We start from the raw sequence: 21867 nt of genomic DNA, 5'->3' as shown, positions 1-21867 counted from the left end.
TGAGGAGAGGCTGAGGGAACTGGGATTGTTTAGTCTGCAGAAGAGAAGAATGAGGGGGGATTTGATAGCTGCTTTCAACTACCTTAAAGGGTGTTCCAAAGAGGATGGATCTAGACTGTTCTCAGTGATACCAGATGACAGAACAAGGAGTAATGGTCTCAATTTGCAGTGGGGGAGGTTTAGGTTGGATATTAAGAAAAACTTTTTCACTAGGAGGGTAGTGAAGCACTAGAATGTGTTACCAAGGGAGGTGGTGGAATCTCCTTCCTTAGAGTTTTTTAAGGTCAGGGTAGACAAAGCCCTTGCTGGGATGATTTATTTAGGGATTGGTCCTGCTTTGAGCAGGGGGTTGGACTAGATGACCTCCTGAGGTCCCTTCCAACACTGATATTCTGTGATTCTATGATTTTCCCCTTAGTTTAGATACTATTTGGTATAAGCTGTTTGGGGCAAAGCTGTGACTCGTGTCAGGGTTCGGTGAGGCTGCTGTCAAGTGGCTATGTAAATTCCTTGAAAAGGAGGCCCAGAGGCAATTGCTTATCTTTGTCTTGGGAGCTCCGACCTCTGGTTTTGAGGTAAAGTTCCATTTTTTCTTCTTCACTGTTCATTCTGTAGATGAGGATGCTGGGAAGAGCATTCAGATATATGGCTGATGGGAGTGTCAGTAAGCTGACAATACACACATCTGTGCCTCTTTTTCCCGTTAAACCATTTTGGACTGTCATTATCTATATTGATACTAGAATCATGGTAGTGCCCTCCTTTGCTTTGAGATGTACTGTTGAAAAACACCATATAAGAGCTAGGTTGCTGTTAGTATTATTACTAATAGCCAAGTATGATTAAAAATAATAGTATGTTGGGACATTAGAAGGAGAGGGAGGTGAAAAAAAACAGCTGTATGTGGAAATGCTTCCATTTCCCCATGTTGAGAAATCTTCTAGTGTAGGATAAAGTGAAGACTAGATTGTTCTTTCTGCATTTACAATAGATCTAGGAAACCAGCAAAGACATTTAAATAATGATCTTTGGTTTACTGGATTCCCACAATTGCTATTTTTTGAAAGGTTAAAGCATTAAAAACACCTTCAAGATTAGGGGAGCTGTTTGTCTCTTTTATCAAGTCATCATCTGTCTTTTTATATTATTTCCTGTAGTCTTTAAGCCAAGAAACATCTCTGCACTTCCCTACCTTTATACAGTAAATTATATTTATAGGAAAGTAAACACTAAAGCTATGGCTACATAAAGTAATGCATGGGCTCACAGACCTTTGGCTCCAACTGCATCAAACTTTTTTTACTCTCATAACTTATGAGCTTCAGGCACACTTCTCAGCCTGCCAAGGTCCAAATGCAGGAAGCTGTATGTGGCAAAGGCCCAGAATGAGGAACACAAAATTATTATACATGCAGGAAATGTAAAATAATGTGAAACTTATTCTTTTAGTCAAAATAGCGTTTGCTGTAACCTCCGTTCCAGGTTTCTATATTTCTGATCTGAGAACACACCACATTTGTGTGGATAACTGTGGGTCTAAAATTAATGACTTCCTTCCAAATGAGGAACATGTGGGAGGTGTGGTGTTAGTTACACTCCCCACTTCTTCTGCAGAGCTGAACAGATGAATCCCCAGCAGTGTGACAGATTCAGCACTTGCCCTTGTTGAATGGTGATGTTCAAGGAGACGAGCAGCTTTGTCTTATTATTTGTATCAGTAGTGCTGACTTTAGTAATTTGCTTATATTTTAGAATCACAGCATCATAGAAATGTAGGTCTGGAAGGGACTTAGATAAGTCATCAAGTCCAGCTTCCTGTACTGTGGCAGGACCAAGCAAACCTAAACCATCCCTGACAGGTGTTTGTCCAACCTGTCTTTAAAAATTTCCAGTGATGGGGATTTCACAACCTCCCTTGGAAGCCTATTCCAGAGCTTAGCTACCATTATAATGTGTCAGATCCTCAGCTGATGAAAACCAGCATAGCTCAATTGACTCCAGCTCAGCTACAGTGATTTACATGAATTAAGATCTTCCACAATGTGTCATTGCTCAACTCTGTTTAATTTTCTTTAGTGTCTGTCTCTAGGATCCAGAGATGGGAATAGTCTTGGCCAGGGCTCAGAGAGAGGCCATCACTTCAGTCTGCCCAGCTGTTTCCCTTGTTCCTCCCTCCTTCACCTCATGCAGTGGGGCCTCTAAAAGATGTATGGAACCTCAAGGTCTATAGGCAGCAGCTCATGGGTCTTGGAGCACCACTGGGTGGTAAATAGAAGAGCAGAGATGTACTTGGGGATATTATTTCAGTTATGTCCTGGGAATACATAAGACACAAATACTGTTTGGCTAAGTTATTTATTAATGAGAGCAAATATGATGTAGCTTTTTAAACAGCATATAGCAGAATGAGTAGATAGAAGAGAAAATACTGAAAATAAATTCATCTTTTGATATGTCATGTCCATCTTGGATCACAGATCAGTGGAATGAAGAGTAAGATCTGGATCTCAGTTTATCAACAACACATTATGAACACTCTCTAGTAAGGGTAGTGCTGGTAATCAGTGTTAACAAGATAGACTCTGTATGAAAAAGCAAGCTGGTAATCACAAGAACAATGTAACTGAAATGTACTAATTTTAAAATACTATACTGATCATATACAACTTCCAAACTAGTGCATAAAGTTTCTGAGGAAGAACTTAATAGTTTTGGAAACTTCTATGGGTAAAGGGGATGTTCTGGCATATGACATGGGGCAGCCTTCAGATATCCCCATCATGGAGATTTCAATTTCATATACATCAAGAGTTATTACAAAAATTATTTGAGGATACTCCAGAACTGGTCTTTTTGGCAGAGATCAGATGTTGTTACTGCTCTCCTGAGTAAAACAGAATGAAAAGTTAAACATTGTACAAGATGAATGGTAAAAGTTTCAAGCAGAAACATTGGATAGAGAAAAATGTTTTAATAAAGAGTATTATGAGAATACATATGGTTCAGTCAACAATAAGTAGAATGAAATATATCAGAAGTGTAACTTACTAAGATGACTTCCAAGAGAGCTTCTATAATAGTCTGTCCATTTCAATTTCCTTCTGCCCCCAATTGGAGCAGAGTAGCTTATTGTTATACTTTAGAACGGTACTTGTCACTTGATAATTTGATATGTACTGTATGCATTTGATTTATTTTGCATTAGAATAAGATCTTGGGGTGTGTGTGTATTATTATCATGTGAAAACAGCAGGTTATAATGAAAATCCTCACATAACTTTAAATATATTGGTCCTTTCCAGGCAATTGCTATAATGTGAACTTTAACAAATATTTATCTATGCAATATTCCATTGAAAAGTACTGGAGCTTTCTTTGGATACCACAAGGACATTGTCAGAGTTCTGAATAGGTCCATTCTATTCATATAATCCTTATGTAAAGTCCATTCAAGACAATGGATAGGCTTCAATAGGCTTTAGATCTGACCAGTTTAGATTTTTGTGGTTTAATAAATGTCCAGTAGTCTAGGAAGAGAACTATTATATAAGAAGGATGAACTACTTTCCAAAATAAATAATAACTTCACATCCAATGATTAAATTTCAACTTGAAATTATCTAAGTATAAGCACAGTTAATAGGAGCTGTCATTCCAGAACAAACCAGTGGTCTGTTTTAATTCACCATCCTAAAGCTATCTAGGGTAGTTTATAATGGTTGTCAAAAAGTTGTCCTTATTTCCAAAGGTGGACTTTACAACTAAGTGCCAGTGTATACAAGGAGTATTGTATTTCAGGAGGCAAACTCTTTGGGCACTTCTGTAGAGTTAAATCTGAAATATTTAACTATGCTCAGCTGTGGATATTTTACCCAGGTCCTCTATTAGAATATCAAAGCATGAAGAAAGTCTAAGGAAACAGAACTATTCTTGACAGCTTTATTGCATGTAATCAGGAACATGAGATTTTAAGAGTAAATATGTAATTACAGCTGTTGCTTTACTGGAAAGCTAGTAAATGTAAAGAGGTCTCATTTTCAGAAAAGAATACTAACAGGAGACCTGTAACAAGTTAAAAGTTTGCATTCAAGCAGCAGAGCTTATTGGAATATTTTTGCAATAACATTGTATCCTATTAACTGGATGCACAAATTGCTTTTGGGGAGCATTTGTTGATGGCAATTCAATTATTTATTTGTCGTAGCATTTTATCAGTAACAAAGTATATTTTGTACAAAATACAGCCCTGTTTAGAACCAGTATGCAGACACACTATAGTTCTCTGCAGAAGTTTGTTTCAATGGAATAATAGCTGTGTGATCTGTTGGCTATAATATGGATAGCATGTTGCTCTCTGCAGAGAGTCAATTGAAGAAGCAGTAGTAGAATGAAATATATTTGAACAGACAAGTGAGTACAATTATGTTATAAAATTATCATAGAATCAGATATGACAGAGCTCGGACAGGAGACTAGAAAGTGTACCTTATGAAACAATCCTGCAGTTGGAGGCAGATGGGCTAGATGATTTGAGACCCAGTCAATGGGACTTACACCGTATCCTTTGGGATACAACTCCACAGCCAGAATACATCAGTGAGTTTTTCCTGATGTTCAACCTGAAGTTTCTCTTTCGTAGTTTCTACCTATTATTCCTACTTCTATCTTCATGTACTACATTAACTAAATATTCTCCTTCTTTTGTGTTAACACTCCACAAATATTGAGATTGTTTACATACCCCCTTAGATTTCACTGAGTCAAGCTATACTATTTAGCTTGCTTAATCATTCATTGTAAGTCAGCTTTTCAACCTTATGATAATTTTGGTTGCTTTTCTTTGGATTGCCTTCCAATTTGTCAATTTCTCTGTGTTAATGTTGTTCCTAGAACTGAATATAACATTTCAGGTGCTGTTGCAACAGACCTGTACTGCAAAGGGCTATCAACCCCTTGCTCTGTGTTGTGTATGCAACCCAGAATTGCTTTGGCCTTTTTGCAACCATCTTACATTGCAAACTCATAACTCATTGGCTGTCCAGTATCATCTGTATTTGTCTCAGCATTACTGTTTCCCAAGTTTCTCTCCTTTATTAAGTATGTTTCAAAATATTTCCACAGTGTATCTAGAATCTCATCCACAACTTCTTCCACTCTATCCATAATGCTACTGCAAAAATAACCTACCTTGCATGCTTCTCTGACTACTCCTAACCCCACTTTAAATCCCTCCATTCCAAGGTTTTTCCCTTGCCTTCCAAGTGAAATTCAAGCCACTTGCCCTTGCCTTCAAGACCCTCAGTCTAGTTCTTGCCTACCTCTCTGTTCTTGTGTCTCAGTAATTCCTCTTCATTTACTCTATTCAAGCTGCACAACTAATCTCTGTTGTGTCTCATAACTTATTGAAACCTTTTCCTGCCCTTGTCTCTAGGACTTCTTCTATGAATCCCACTACTCCTAAAAACCCCTTCTTAACCAGTACACCACTTCTCTATATTTTCTTCCTTCAAGCTACTCCTTACAACCCACTTCCTGTAAAGTCCTACAGCTCCTCGTTCTCCTTTTGCTGTGGAATTGACATATCAGACCATAGAAGGGTTCCTTCAAAGGAAACAAAACAAAACAAACATTATGGAACTCACAAAGACCTGCTTAATTTGACTTGAAGAACACTGCTTCCCCTCTCAGCTCCTCCAACTTCTGGCAATTTTTGTCATGTCTGTTTAGACTGCAAGCTCTTTGTGGAGCAGGGACTTTGTCTTTCATACTGTCTGTAGGCAATCTACCATGTTATTGTTGCTGTATCATAAATAATATGTAAAATAATGAAATTATTTACTATCCATGTTTCTAATCTCTCTAGTTCTTTTTGTATTTCTCTGTCATCTATTTCACTTTGATTCAGTTCCTCCCAGTTTAGGGTTGTATGTGAATGTTCATGCTGTTTACTCCCTCTCCTAGTTCATTAATGAAGATGGTATGCAAAACTGGTCTTAACACTGTTCCTTGTAGTACAGTACTTCCATGGCTCATCCATACAAATGTGGGACTCTGGGCCTTGCAAGCTGAATGGCTTTGGAAAATGTTCATTGTATGACTTCCCACACTACTTACCTAAAACAGTCGGGATAGGTGCCAATAGGCAATGTGTTGAGTGTCTATGTTTTAGCCTAGTAAGCAAATAGCGCCAGCGACCTTTTAAATGTTTGAAGGTACATTCCATCACCATTCTGCACTTGCTCAGCCTATGGTTGCACCGGTCCTTACTGCTGCCCAGGCTGCCATATGAAGCTGTCTTCATGAGTCATGGGAGCAAGGGGTAGGCTGGATCTCCCAGGATCATGATTGGCATTTCAACCTCATCAATGGTTATTTTGCTGTCTGGAAAGAAAGTCCCTGCTTTCAGCTTTCTGAACAGACCTGTGTTCCTAAAGATGTATGCGTCATGCATCTTTCCCGACCATTCCACGTTGCTGTCAGTCAAACAGTTCCTGTGATCCACCACGCTTGCAACACCATTGAGAAGTACCCCTTTCGGTTTATGTACTCTTTGGCAAGGTGGTCTGGTGCCAATAGGGTGACCAGACAGCAAGTGTGAAAAATCGGGACAGAGGGTGGAGGGTAATAGGAGCCTATATAAGAAAAAGCCCCAAATATCGGGACTGTCCCTATAAAATCGGGACATCTGGTCACCCTAGGTGCCAAGATAGGAATATGCGTTCCGTCTATCGCCCCACCGCAGTTAGGGTACCCCATCATGGCAAAGCCATCCACTATGTCCTGCACATTTCCCAGAGTCACTACCGTTCTTAGCAGAAGTCTATTGATTGCCATGGCAACTTGGATCACAGCAGACCCCATGGTAGATTTACCCACTCCAAATTGATTCCTGACCAGTAGCAGTCTGGCATTGCAAGCTTCCATGGAGCTATTGCCACTCACGTCTCGACTGTCAGAGCAGCTCTCATTTTAGTATTGCTGCACTTCAGGGCTGGAGAAAGCTCTTTACACAGTTCCTGGAAAATGGCCTTACACATACGAAAGCTCTGCAACCACTGATCATCATCCCATAGCGGTCCCACCAGTCAGCGCTTGTTTCCCGGGCCCAGAAACTGCACTCAACTATGTCAAGTGATGAGTGACTGTTGTCAGCAATTGCAAATTGCTCCGTTTTATGTCTTCCAGCAGGGCTGCTTGCGTGGCATCACATTGTTACACGTGGCTGCTTCTGTATCAGTTGTGTAAATACTGCAGGATAAGGTGCGAGGTGTTTGTAATGATTACAACAACAGTGTACAGTGGAGCGGGGTCCATGCTTATCGTGCTCTGGCATCCACATGGGTAACCCAGGCTTTTGAAACAAGGCGCAAAAAAGGCTTGGTTTGTTTGCTGTTGATTTCGGGGAGGGAGACAGGGAGGGAGGTAAGTGGATCATGGGAGGCTAACGCCATGTTCCCATAACCACTCACGCCAATGTTTTGGTCCCATAAGGCATTGCAAGCCCAACCCAAAATTCCACTTGGCTACATGCACTGTGGGGTAGCTATCCACAGTGCAGTGCTCCATGAGTAGGTGCAAGTCCTCCTAGTGAGGATGCACTCCGCTGACACGATCTTGCATGTCCATACTATGCTCATTGACTTGCTTAAATTGGAGGCTCGATGTTGACTTACATAAAGTCGACTTAACTTTGTAGTGTAGACACGGCCTGAGTCTCTCCTTCTATTGGGAATTATGCCAAACCTATAGGTACAATGGACCTCCAGATCACTGGAAGCCCATCCCACGTGGGGCATGTTGAAATGGCAGCAGGATGCCTATCACTTCTGCTCCAGTGCCACCTGTCATGGGATACAAGTTGCTTCGCTGCCGAGAACTTTGAGAAGATAACTTGAATCTAAAACATAGATACTCAACACATTGCCTATTGGCACCTATCCCGACTGTTTTAGGTTAGACCTCAGTGCAAGCAATATCCCCATTGTTATTGCTGCCTGCTGTGTGCTCCATAATATCTGTGAACCAAAGAGAGAAAAATTTCCGTTGGGGTGGGGGGTTGAGATAGATCACCTGGCAGCCAATTTTGAGCAGCCAGACACCAGGGCAATAAGAAGATCACACTGAGGGTCTCCATGAGGCTTTGAAAACCAGTTTCAGCAATGAGCCAGAGTAATGTGACACTTATTTGTGTTGTTCCTTACCAAAATGTCCCCTCCATTGCATTTTCTGCCCTGTAAACTACACCCCCACCACTTACGTGTGTATAATGAATAAAGCACCTTTTCTCCTCAATCCATTAGGTTTTATTATACACACAAACACACAAAGACAGCAAAGAAAAGTAAGATAACCTGGGGCAAAAGGGCTGATAATGCAGTGCATCTATAAGCAAGCTCTCCTTGTTTCTCCCCCCAAGGTAATAACAATCAAAGGTGTGGGAATGGGTGCCTTCTGGTCTTTGTACCCTCCCCTGGTGTTGAGTGCAAGGGATACTGAACTCCCCACCACCACCTTGTAGGACGTTTGAGGGAGGAGGATGTGGCGATGATGGCAGCAGGTTCAACCACAATATGTCTGATTTCTCCTTCATAATCCACAGCATCTCTTCCTGCATAGCATACTCTTGTTCCTTGCATGCTCTCCAGTCCTCCATGTCCAGGTTCTCGGACAGTGTAATCCCCCATGCTCTGAGCTCTGTTTTGTCACTCTCAGAGGTGCACATTAACTCACTGAACATGTCCTCCTGAGTCTTCTTTTTCTGCCTTTTAATCCATGGGAATTCTCTGTCCCAGTGTGGAGGATGCGCCGACAGACAAGGTTTCAGCTGCAAGGAATGCAAAGCACAAGAGTAGTATTGACAGTGCATACATTGTTTCTGGTGCAAGGTTAATTTTTTTTATAAAAAAGCCACCCCTCAATACACTTCACTGCAAGCCACAACGTAATCACAACCACTGGCTATTGCAAGAGTCGGTTTGCTGCTCCAGCCATGGTGAGTAAGGCTGGGTCTACACTACCTGTCTGAATTGGCTGGTAGAAATCGACCTCTTGGGGATCGATTTATCGCGTCCCGTTGGGACGCGACAATCGATCCCCGAATCGATGCTCTTACTCCACCAGCGGAGGTGGGAGTAAGCGCCGTCGACGGGAAGCTGCAGAGGTCGATTTTGCCACCGTCCTCACAGCGGGGTAAGTCGGCTGTGATACATTGAATTCAGCTATGCTATTCACGTAGCTGAATTTGCGTATCTTAAATCGACCCCCCCTGTAGTGTAGATGTAGCCTAAGGCATGGGCAAGAGGTGTTGTATTGCTGCTTTTGTGAAGACATTCTTGGGATCACAGTTGGAACTTGAGGGGAAAAAACCCTTTTTCCCTAGCAACCTGGATGGTGCTTGAGGACAGGCACCAGTATAAAGCACCCCATGCCCCAAATAGTTTGTTTTTTACAAAAGGTCGGGGGTGGGGCGGGGAAAGGGAGACAAACAGGAAGCCACCCGCCACACACCATTTTTTCAATGCTGTTTGCAATACATGGTGATCCCTTCCAACCACAACCATGACATGTTTGGGAAAGCATGGTTGTGTGACCCAAATTTCACCAAACGGGGGGAGAGGGAGTATATTACTTGTTGAATTGTTTGCAGTTTAAGGGCTAGCATTGAAAACTTCCCCAGTTTACCCTAGGTGATCCTATGTGATATCACTCTCCTGAGGGTAACAGAGGCGGCAAGGGAGAAGATGCTTCAAGACCTGGTCCTTATGTTGCAATGCTGTGTGCTGCAATGATGCCAGCAAAGTTAACACTGGAGTGACACAGGAAAGTGTCCTACCATGGTGGACAAAATAAGGCAGCCCTTCCCAGAAACCTTCTGCAAAGGATTGCAGAGTACCTCCATGAAAGCTTCCTAGATATCTCTATAGAGGATTCCTGGGCCATCCCCATTCACATAAACAGTCTTTTTCAGAGAGCACCCTCTGCATAGCTGGAGTGGCCAATGATATCCACTACACCTACTTTTTTGTAACCCCTACAGTTTGACTGGAAATGTGTACTCACCAGAGGTGCCTTCCCCAGCATCATGCTCTGCCACAAACTGGCCCTGTGAAGGGATGGGCTCCAGGGTTAAAAACAGTTCTTGTCTGTCGGGGAGAATGAATCCTCTGCTTGCCTGCCTCACATTCTCCTCCTCCTCTTTCTCGTCAACAATGTCCTCCTTGTTGTTGCTCGAGGTTACCCAGGGCTCTTAGGAGGTATCCACAGAGTGTTTTGGGGTAGTGGTGGGGTCACCGCTTAGAATCGCATGCAGCTCCTCATAGAAGCAGTATGTCTGCGGCTCAGAACCAGAACAACTGTTCACGTTCCTTGTTTTCTGGTACACTTGCTGAAGCTCCTTTATTCTCACGTGGCACTGCTGCATGTCCCTGGTGTAGCCCTTCTCCCCCATGCCCTCGTGATCTTGGCATAGATGTCAGTGTTTCTTCGGCTGGATCGGAGCTCTCCCTGCACAGACTCTTCTCCTCCCATAGACGTAAGATCCACCACCTCCTGTGTACTCCATGCTGGAGCGCGTTTGTGGCCTTGAGTCTCCATGATCAGCTGTAATGGCGAGCTCTCCATGTTGATCAAACAGGAAATGAACATTTAAAAGTTCCTGGGGCTTTAACAGGGGAGCAGCTGTTTCTTGTGTACCTGGCTGAAGTGCAGTGGAGTTGAAAGTGCTCTCCAGAGCAGTCACAGTGGAGCACTGTGGGACACCTCCTGGAGGCCAATTCATTCGAATTACACAACACAGTGTCTACACCATCACCATTTCAAGCTGTGGATGTCGAACCAAGTGTTACGCCTCTCCTGGAGGCAGGGCCAGCTCTAGCATTTTTGCCGCCTCAAGCAGGAAAAAAAAAAAAACCATGATTGCAAGCAGCGGCGGCTCTATGGCGGCAGTTTGGTGACAGAGAGGGAGTGACGGCCCCGCCGCCGAATGGCCGGACATGCCGCTCCCGTCTTCATTGGCCGCCCCAGGCACCTGCTTGCTAGGCTAGTGCCTGGAGCCAGCCCTGTGTGGAGGTGGAGTACAGAAGTCGACTTTTCAGGCCACTGAGGTCGGCAGAAGGGACTCAGTAGTGTAGACATACACATTATTAGGTCGACATAAGCCTTGTTAAATTTATGGTGTAGACCAGGCCTCAGTAACAACAGTAGCATAAGGTGGCTTAGCTGAACCCCTCTGCTCTCCCACAAAAATAGGATTTTGGGGAAAGATGGCATCACGAGCCCCCTCTCCTCCCAGAATAACTATATTGGTTGGAGCCCACCACAAATTTTTCCAAGGTTAGTGAGACTTTCAGGATGTCTCAGCATCCTTCAGGAAGGAGATACTCAACTCTGCCACCTGCATAACAGCAGAGATGGCCTTCCCAGCTCTATGTAGGCCAGGCACTCCAGGTGCATAGGGTTTATGTAGAAAAAGGGGCCCATTGTCTAGTGGGAAGGGGTCTCGAGGACAGTGGTGGAGGCATTTTTATAAGGTACTGATAATGCTATGTAGAGTGGCAATTAGGATAGTCTGCATAGAGGCAGGGGTGTGTTCTAGCAGGAACTAATGCAGGAGTAGGACCTTTGCCCTATTGACCAGAAAGGCTCACTTGCCATGGGGACATGGAGAACAAAGTATGTTGAGGCATCAATACATGGACCCGTGCAGATAGAATTGTTTTGTACAACATTTGGTGATTTCACTTCAATGATTCCTGTGCACATTTTATTCCCTTTCAAATCATGTGGGTTCCTACACAATGAGTTTCATTTTGTGTCAAGAATTCAAAGGAATCTAAATAAACCACAGAGTTTCAAATTCCCCAAACTGCATTTAAAATTGCCTTTCGCATTCTCCAAAGCTTCTGAGTAACAGAGAAAGCCATTTTCTTGCTTTACCTTTTTCTTCAGGTTTGTTTTAGATTCATTTTATTACTGTTCATCTGATACTGATCAAGGAGGAAAAGGCATGGAACATAAAACAAATGCAAGATCAGTCAGGGAACATTTTTATTTACCTGTGCAGATTGTTGGAGTCTTCACTCTGCTGCAGAGAAAAGCTGCACTCTCAGTCATCTCACTCTTCTTCAGGTCCGATTTATTAACACAAAGATCATCCCAAAAGACTGCTACATGAAACCCCAGCCGAAGTTACCTTCATCCCAAGCTTGGTTGTTCCTTGGGACCTAGCAGTCTGTCTCTAGCCCTAGCTCACTGTGCTTTGGGGTTACTGCTATCTTCCTTTTGTTCGGGTTGGAGCTTAAGGAGCCCCATGAAAAACCAGAGATTGGCCTTTAGCTTCCTGTAGGATTCCAACAACCACTGACAGTGTGGGTGGCTGGAAATTCCTGACATTACATTACGTTCCCACAAATAAGTGTGATGGGGAAAATAGAAAGGGAGAAGGTCAGGAGCACTCCTCCAGAGCCAGCCAATCTGCTGTTCATGCTGGATCAGAGCAGTGGCCCATCTAGTTCAGAGAAAAGTGCAAGAAACCTTGCAGCAGACAGTTAAGGGATAACTTGCCCTCTGGAGAGGCCTTTCCTAGCCCCTCTTTTTCATTGTTGAGTAAGTTTTTGTGCAACACACTGCAGTTACATTTGCCCTGGAAAATACAAAGTAATTTCCCAGCACATGGGCACATATACACAGTCAGATGAGTTATCTTAACAGGCAGCCATAACCATATAGATGTAATGAAATCTTCTGCTTTGATGGTATAGCTCATATCTTGTTGCACTGTTTTGATGACACTAATAGCTAGAATTAACTTGATAAATAAGGTAATACAGTATTTTTCTAATATGTTTCATGTGAAAGGCGTGCTCTGAAAAGATGATGGCTTCTCTCCACAGAACCGAGGCAATACAAAAGAAGCACCCTCACAAGCTTCCCCACAACACTCTGCCAAAGTTTGACATGCACCTCTTCATACCAATTTGCTTAATTCTTTTGTGGCTTTCTGTGACTCTAATGACAAAGGGCATGTCTACACTACAGTCCTAAGTCGACCTATGTTAGGTCAACTTGCAGTCACCCCAGTAATTACTGCAGTGGCTGATATATACACTACCATCCTTCTGTCATTGGTGCATGTCCTCACCAGGAGCGCTTCCACCAACTGAAGGGGGTATTGAGGGTGGGGGTGCTGAGAGCCACGGCTCTCAGCTCCACACTGCTCCCTGCTGGTCCCTGAGCCCTCGGCTCCCTGCTCCCCAGGGACAGCCAGGCTCTTGCTATCCCGCTTAGTTGTCAATTTCACTGCTCAGGAACTGTGAAATTGACAAGACAGCCAACAGCCCATGTAAGTAATGAAGTGTCTACATAGACACTGCCTCCCCCTAACAGCACCATCATAAGCACTAGGCCTCTTGTGGAAGTGGAGTTATGATGTCAGTGTAGCAGGACACTTACATCGGTGGGAGGAAGGCTGTAGTGTAGACACTGACATAATTAGGTCAATGCAAGTTGCCTTGTGTCGACCTAACTGTGTAGTGTAGACCAGACCTAAGTCTATTAAAAGCTGCTTCTCTTTGTTATATTGTCTACAGAACTATCTGATGTTTAAATGAACATGAAAATCATCTGCAGCAGGAGATAGTTATGGAACACTGATATTTTCAGACATGATACAAAAGAATTTGATTATATCTGACGGTTCCCTATGTAGAAGTATCAAGTGGCCACTCCTGAGGCACAACATTAAGATTAAATTTAAAAGGCTCAGAATTATATTCTCATTATCTTCTGCTTTCAGGAGTTAAATAGGGAATGAGAGAATGGACCCTCATTCTGCAACAAATCACTGACACATCCAACAAATCCTAGAGCACATCAGCAAACAGAATAGAAGGAAAATACATTGTAACTCAGCTACTGATATTAAATAGTTCAATATTGTAGATAAAAGATTAGGGAAAACTCAACATTTCAGTACCTGAGAGGCAATGGGAGGCCTAAACACTGCTTTTTTTCTTCCCTATTCCATTATCTACAATATTAAGGCACTTAATGTGTAAATTCTTGAGCTATGATTATGTCTTTCGTTGAATTATTCCCTGGTATGTCCTAGGATTTGTTTGATACTTCAAAGCTTTCTGCAGAGACATGCACTATAATGTCTTACCTTAAATGCATTTGATTTAAGTCATTGTAAAATATATTTAATCTGTTGCCTTTCGCTCCATTACCATGTCATGTTTTATGTCAATATCCCTCTCAAAAAGTGTGTGATGTGTGCATACACAAGAGGGAATAAAGGATAGGGCTACACAGGTGAATTAGCACATGGAATGCCTTTTAGTTGCATGTCATCCTAGCTCTATTAAGTTTTCTTTTATTCATAGTATTATCATACCACTTAGGAGCCCCAGTCATGGGCATGGACCCCCATTGTACTAGGTGCTGCACAAACATAGAACAAAAAGATGGTCCTTGCTCCAAAGAGCTTACAATCTAGAGTTTAGGTCAAGAGACAACAGATGGGTATCAAGAGACAGGGGAGTACAAAGAAACAATGAGAAAGCAATGGTCACCATGATAGACAGTGGTTTCAACATGCCAGCAATCTAACCACTGTCAAGGTTTTGTAGGCATCACAGCCAAGGACAGTTTTAAGGAGGGATTTGAAGGTGAATAATCAGGTAGGTTTGTGACTATTTATGGGGAGCTCCTTCAAATGTGAGAGGCAGAATGGGAGAAAGAGCAAAGATGCTTGTTTGAAAATGTAACAAATGGACAATAGAAACTGACATCATAGGCCGACTGAAAGCAAGAGTCGACATTTTGGTAGTGAATGAGAGATGATAGGTAGGGTGGAGTTTAGCCATGAAAGGCCTTGAAAGTGAACATAAGGTACTTATGTTTGATGCAACAGAGAAGGGGAAGCTTGGAGAGGGGCAGCAGCATTCTGAATGGATATGATTGTGCATTTGTCAGTGCTGGAGAAAAGGATGCTTCAGTAATTGAGAAGTGAGATAATGAGACCTTCCTTTATTTGGCAGTTAGCTCCCTGTGTGGACCTAGTGGATCAAGGGAATTTTTAAAAGTATTTTCTAAGAGATGAGTGTCTTGTCATGCTTCTGCGCTGGGATCTATGTCTGCCTGCAACTATCTAGGTTGTTTCAAAGTCTAAATGTATCCTAAGAATCCAGAGTATAACCCTCCAAACCTATTAAAATAAATGTGATCCAATCTACTGGAGGCCACAAGAAGAAACATGAAAAATTTGGAATTATATTACATGAATTCAAGAAATAATTCAAACTATTGAGATAGCAGTTGATGGACTGACACTCTATTAGCCTGAGAATACTGAATAATGTTGCAAAATCAAACTGACAGCTTTGAAAGCAAATTTAAATTAACTCTCAGAGCAGCAGCACATTTAGCCTATGCAGGGCTTATTGCATGAAAGGAGGCTTTTGTGGAATGTGAGGATGTCCTACTATGAGTTCATTGATCTACTTGTGGCTGGATGTGAAATGTCACTGGGGCTATCTGAAGGTATAAACATTGTATTGGACAGGTAGGGGTATATTGTTCAGAATAGTTTATGAAGGAGCTGTGGATCAGTAATTAAATACCCTAAAACTTCATTAAGGCAGAGTTAAGGTTACCCAATAGTGGCTTGTGCCCTTCCACAATGCTTCACATGTTCTCTATCAGCTGTCCAAGCTAGGACTGGAACTCACCATGCATATGTATAACACAGGATTTGAGTGTCAGGGGAAATATGTCTGCTTGAGCCACCCAATTACTATGATATTAAGCTGCCAGGAAAGTCTCTGGCTGATAACAGAGCCCTAGTCTTGCTGCACCTGTGCACTTCACTCTGGATCAGTTTGTGCTAACTTCAGGAGACAATCTGTAAAGTCTGGAATTTTTTCTTTGTTGCTTTCCCAAAGGGGCATTGCGGGCTGTGTACTAGCTAAGTGCTGAGCCAGTTTGGGCCCCTGGTGTATGCAAAAAAAGTTATATGCAGGTGGTTTTGTAAAATTCTGCTTTTTTAGGGAACCTTCACTCAGAAAACCCCTAGTCAAACGACCCCCTATTTGGACCGATAACCCTACCCTGTACTCTTATGAGGCACAATCCAAGTGTGACATCCTGCCAGTCTACAATGGAGATATGTATATTTTCAACTTTATTTTTATTCATCCTTTAAGTAAAATTAAAATCATGCAATTTTAACAAAGCAAAATATACATGTTATGAATTCTTAAGTACCAAAGCTGAAAACCAACAAAAAGTTTCCCTGTTGTAGGTGGTCACTAACCCACCATAGAGATAATTGAATTGCTGAGATTTCTTTCTTTTCTTCTAAGACCATTCAAAAAATAGTCACATTGCAGGGTGCACCATAGTGTATCAAGATATGAAAATAATCTACCATCAAATAAGTCAGCTATTCAGAGTCAGGTAGCAGAGAATTCTCTAAAATAGCCTCATCAGGATCCCTAGATCATTTCCCCTTCAATGTGCTTTCCTTTCACCTCAATTGTGTTTAAAAAGGCGATGGTATCCACATTGTAAAACATCTTTATTCACTATCAAAATCTTGTATGTTTCAATTTTGTCAGCAAGCAAACTGAAGTCTGAAAGCCTAATGTCAGGTATACAGAGCCTGATACCAGTAATTTTCTTCTATGATTTTTGGCCAGCTTTGCTAGTATCAATCATTTTTTTAATTAAAAATCGTATATTATCTTTCCTTTTTCCTACCATAGTGTTACTACATTCCTAATCCCACAGTGAAGCCAATTATTGTAACTATTCTGGTGAAGCTAGACAAATCAGCTGATCTGGACAGTTTAGAGCAGGGGTTCTCAAACTGGGGGTTGGGACCCCTCAGGGGGTCGCGAGGTTATTATATGGAGGGGTCGCAAGCTATCAGCCTACACCTGAAACCCCACTTTGCATCCAGCATTTATAATGGTGTTAAACATATTAAAAATGTTTTTAATTTATAAGGGGGGTTGCACTCAGAGGCTTGCTATATATATATAAGTTTGAGAACCACTGGTTTAGAGAATAGCTTTAAGACAATTAATGCGGGTGGAGGGTCAAGTTTGGTAAGTGAATTCAGCAAACAGATTTTTTTTCAAATAATTCCTTCCCTTCCAAACTTTGTGTAATACCTAATATTGTTATATTGGTAGATTTTATAAATGTTTCCATGACCTTCAGTCCTCCAGTATACAAAGCATTACCATGTATTAGACCCACCCACTAGATATTTTGACCAAGGGTTGCTGGTATGTTTTATCTGGTTTGCGCTACTCTGGTAATGCAAAGCAACTGTAAAGCTATTTTATCAAGCCAGTTAAACTGAGTTCATGGCTGCTTAGCAGTGCACAGCAGCTGGACTGGACCTGTAATTCTGGTCTAGCCTCATTTTGCACTTGTACTTCATTAAACTTTTCTCCTAGATCTTTCACATTTTCTTCAGCAGCTGAAGTTCTTTGTTCCAGATCTAACCTCACTGATTCAAATAAATTGAGTTTACAGTCTAAGGTTTGAATAGCTGCTAGAATTATGTGTGAGATTTTTGAGATGTAATCAAACAAATTGCTATAGTGTAAGGATAGTTTCTTATTGACTGATTAGCCAATCTCAAAAGTAGTAATGGAGAGCTAATCAAGGAGATGAAAAGAAAAGAAACATTCCTAAAGCACAGAAAATGTAACTTAGATATTTTAATACTAAGGATTCAATGGAGATTGAAAAGCCAGATAGGAAAACTCGAAGGTTGTCCCACCTCTAGAACTAGCCCTGCGGTGGTAATAGTCATAACCGAGACTAATGACCCAGCCCTGCCCTGGCCTACCACCTTCCATCTGAAGGGCTCCAGGCATTCTGCAGACATAAGGAATGAAGCGTCGCATGTCCCTTGGGAAGCATCACTCAGTGACTCTTCTCTGTGCATCCTTCTCTCTCCTTGACCTCCTCATTCCTCCCTTACCTCTCAGACTCCATGGCATCTACCTTCATTATCCTATCTCTGCTCCTATTTCTTTCCTCATCACTTCCCTCTCATCGTCCAGATCAGACCTAGCCCTTTGTGGCACCTATCTTCATGTATGTCTCTCATCAGACTGTTCATCTTCTATGTGATCTCTCATGGTTGACATCTTCCTCTGTACAATCTCTCACTGTCCCTTGTGGCCATCCTCAATGTGATTCATCCTTTAGGTAATCACATGCTGTCCCTCCTCCATTCAATTTCTTCATGGGCACCTAACTTTATTCTTGTGTTTTCTCACTTCTCTCTCTCCACTGTTCCTCCATTTTGTCTGACCATCGCTACCCTGGCAGCCTCCATTCCAGTTTCTCAATGAAGCTAAACTGGATCCCCAGGTACACCTGGCCCTACTGCTCTCTGAAGCCACAGTGTTAGGGAATTGCAAGGCAAAAAAGGGCATGACCTTCTGACATCACTGCATTGTTTAATCGTCTCTGATCAGGCATATCAGGGCTGAGCTCCAATTTCCAGCATTTACAATTTTTGGTCTGTGTAGACGTCCCGGGGTGGGGCTCGTCCCTCACAGGGGCGGCTGGGAGCCAGGCCGCCTCACTACACAAGGCAGGGGGAGCAGTTCAGTCTTACGTGCTCAGGCCTAGGTCGGGTGGGCAGCCAACCATAGTACAGGGCTCAGGCCCTCAGGCAGGGGCTGAGCAACAAACAGTAAGTTCAGGGGCTCAGGCCCTCAGGCAGGGGCTGAGCAACAAACAGTAAGTTTAGGGGCTCAGGCCCTCAGGCAGGGAGGAGGAGAGACTGCCACCTGGCATGGGGTGGCAGGGGGGAACACAGGCCCACCCACTCCACTGTGTTCCAGCCCGGGGCCCTATCAGCAGCAGTCCATCTGCTGCTGGGTCAGTGGGGATCCTGACCGCAACACACTGACATGGGTTCGGGGTCGGCTATCCCCAGGCCACTTCCCATCTCCTCCTCCATGGGTACCTTCACGTCCTGAGCTTCGTCTGCCATGTCCCAGATCATGGGCTCCTCAGGGCAGCGAGCGCTGGGTAGGTCGGGCGGCTCCTCCGGACCCTTGGTGAGGGGAAGTTCAGTCCGCTCCTCAGGATACTGGGCTCGGGGCAGGCTCAGCCAGTCCTCCTCAGGATACCAGGCTCGGGGCAGGTGCGGCCAGTCCTCCTCAGGATACTGGGCTCGGGGCAGGCATGGCCCAGCAGGAGCTCGGGCACCAGCGTCTGTCCCCTCCCGCGGTCGGGCCGCAACTGAGCGCTGGGGCTGGGCCTTTATATTTCCTGTCCCGTCCCTTGACTTCCGGAGGGCGGGGACAGGCGGTGACTCCGCCCACTCTGGTGGCTGTTCTGGCTCGTCCCTCACAGGGGCGGCTGGGAGCCAGGCCGCCTCACTACAGTCTGTAATCCCAGTCAAGTGAAGTGACCGTCATCTTGTTTGCAGGAATTGGGGATTCATCCTGGTGTCCTTGCAAAGGTCCAGCTCTGTGATGCCATTCCATGCCCTCTGCATTCTCAGTTTGATACAAGAGCCTTCATCATCTCTTGCCCTATTGAGCAGCTGCTGTGTTCTGAACCAATGGTGGATGAAATGACCCCTTTATATACCACACCCACCTCACAGGGTGCTTTGAAATCCTTGGATGACAGCATTCAGGGCCTGTCTGCTCTGGGAAACTCAAAAGGCTTTGGTACTGTTTTAATTCAGTTAACAGCTGGGGTCCATCTCAGTGAGTGCAGCCAGACAGAAGGGATGGGTAGGAGCTGTTTCTGAATGAGAGTTTAGAAAACAGAATTTTGCAGATTCTTTTGGGCAGAGCTGCACCCCATCCATGCAGCTGGGCCAGCTATCTTATGGGAACCACTTTGAACATCAGACCGTGAAAATTCCACAGCATGGACATTTTCCCCATGTAGATGGGGGCCAATAGGTGAAGAGTATTAATCATTTCCTATCAGAACACCATTCCCGCAGATTAGGGCTTATAAAATAAATAAATATGTGGAAAATTATGACTGTGGGCAGAAATTTAAAACCCAAAATATTTTGTCCAAAAACAAAATATTTTTATTTGGAAAAGCTGCCACAGTACCTTATGAGAGATGTAATTCAGGTGTCTCAAGTTCCCATTCTCCTCTAAAGGTCAGGTTCCCTGTTCAGACCACATCTTCTATGGTGCACCATGGTCTCTCTCTGGAAGAGGATAGGGAGTTCATCAAGGCAATCTGGCCATGCTGCATCTTGGGAGATCATGATGATGGCAGGTAACAACACATGACAGCTAAGTGAGAGAGGTCATTGTCTTGACAGAGTTGAATTGCACAAACACCATCTCAGGAATCTTTTTTTGGCTGAGGGGACTGCCAGCTCCAGTTCTACCACTTGGGCATCAGCTGTCACTGCTTGTAATAGTCTGGCAGTGATGATATATCGGTGGTTGAGGACCCACTTTCATTATATGCCCTTATAAATATTAAATAAACAAATATATCTGTCAGGCTCATAGTCTGTTGGAAATATAACACTGACTCTTGGGTATAGAAAATCTCAGCCAGGCTTGAGTTATGCAAGTACAAGGCAATCAGCTGGAATAGGTAATGTATGAACAACAGAAAATGCTCCTATATCTTTTTTCATGGTTGGGAACTCAAAAGTGAGCAGACATATTAGTCACTTGTATTTCTTTCAAAAATACTTTTTGGGTTGAAATTTCTTATGCTTAGATATAGCCCAGAAGTGAAATAAATGATCAAAAATAATTTCCAGTCTAAACCCTTAGATTTTTATACAACAATGAGGGTGTAATGAATGATACTTTAAAATATCTCTGTGACTCTCCCCAGGAGTACCCATGGTCGTGAGGCACCTCATCACTACCTGTCCTTAACATGAGGAAGTCTTGTATGTGACTGCTGTGGATTAGCTCCCTGAAATTAACAGGCTCTGGCTCCACAAGCACTGCTTTTGAAGCCACTGCAGGCCTCATGCTCTCTGTACAGATTAATGATAGGTACCCTGAGTCCGCTAAGTGTCCCTCTGAAGTGCTCAGCCCCACTTCCACTGAACACTAAGAGAACTCTGAGATCCATTATTCCCAAAGGAACAGTACACTCCAGCTTGGAAGATTCAACTCAGGATTATCATTTTACTTAACACAGCACTTATGTATAAATAGTGAAAACAAGAATAAGTTTATTATTAAAGAACAAAGAGTCATGTGGAAGAGAGAGAGAATATTACATATAAACCAAAATCGGAACACACTTTTTAGACACTAAGCCAAACTAATAAGGCACTGCTCCATCTCTTACAAGATAGCTTCCCTCAAGTTCTTTCCCCAGCATTTTCAAACAGTTTGGTTGATGTCCCTTCTCATAAGATCAAGCTGCTAGCAGATTGTTCTTACAGACTGAAGACATAACTAAGGGTTTGTCTGCACCCCCTAGAAATAATCCCCAAACCATTGATTTAATTTGCAAACATGATAAACCCTCTGTGACATGGGAAGCCCCTCAATACCAACTGGCAGAGGGCACACTATACTGTAACTTACCCCAGACCTGACACACTCATCGCCCCAACACAGTGTCACTAAAAGTTGTCATGTAAGGCATCACATGAAAATCAGTAATATGCTGGCCCCAAAAATCATTGTGTGGTGCATGCATGGGGCATATACAAAGAGTTATAGATGTGTGCTGAAAATATGTTCTTTAAAATGTGTTTGGCAGATAGTGCATAAGCTCAGTCTGCCCTAAACAAAGGAATGCGTTTTTACTTGTCTGAGCACCTTGATCACCAGCAGAGGACAATGCAAGTACATTTACATGTAAGGTAAGCAAAGC

Source organism: Trachemys scripta, chromosome 2, assembly GCF_013100865.1.
Source record: "Trachemys scripta elegans isolate TJP31775 chromosome 2, CAS_Tse_1.0, whole genome shotgun sequence".
Lineage (NCBI taxonomy): Eukaryota > Metazoa > Chordata > Testudines > Emydidae > Trachemys > Trachemys scripta.
This window is presented reverse-complemented; position numbering follows the sequence as displayed.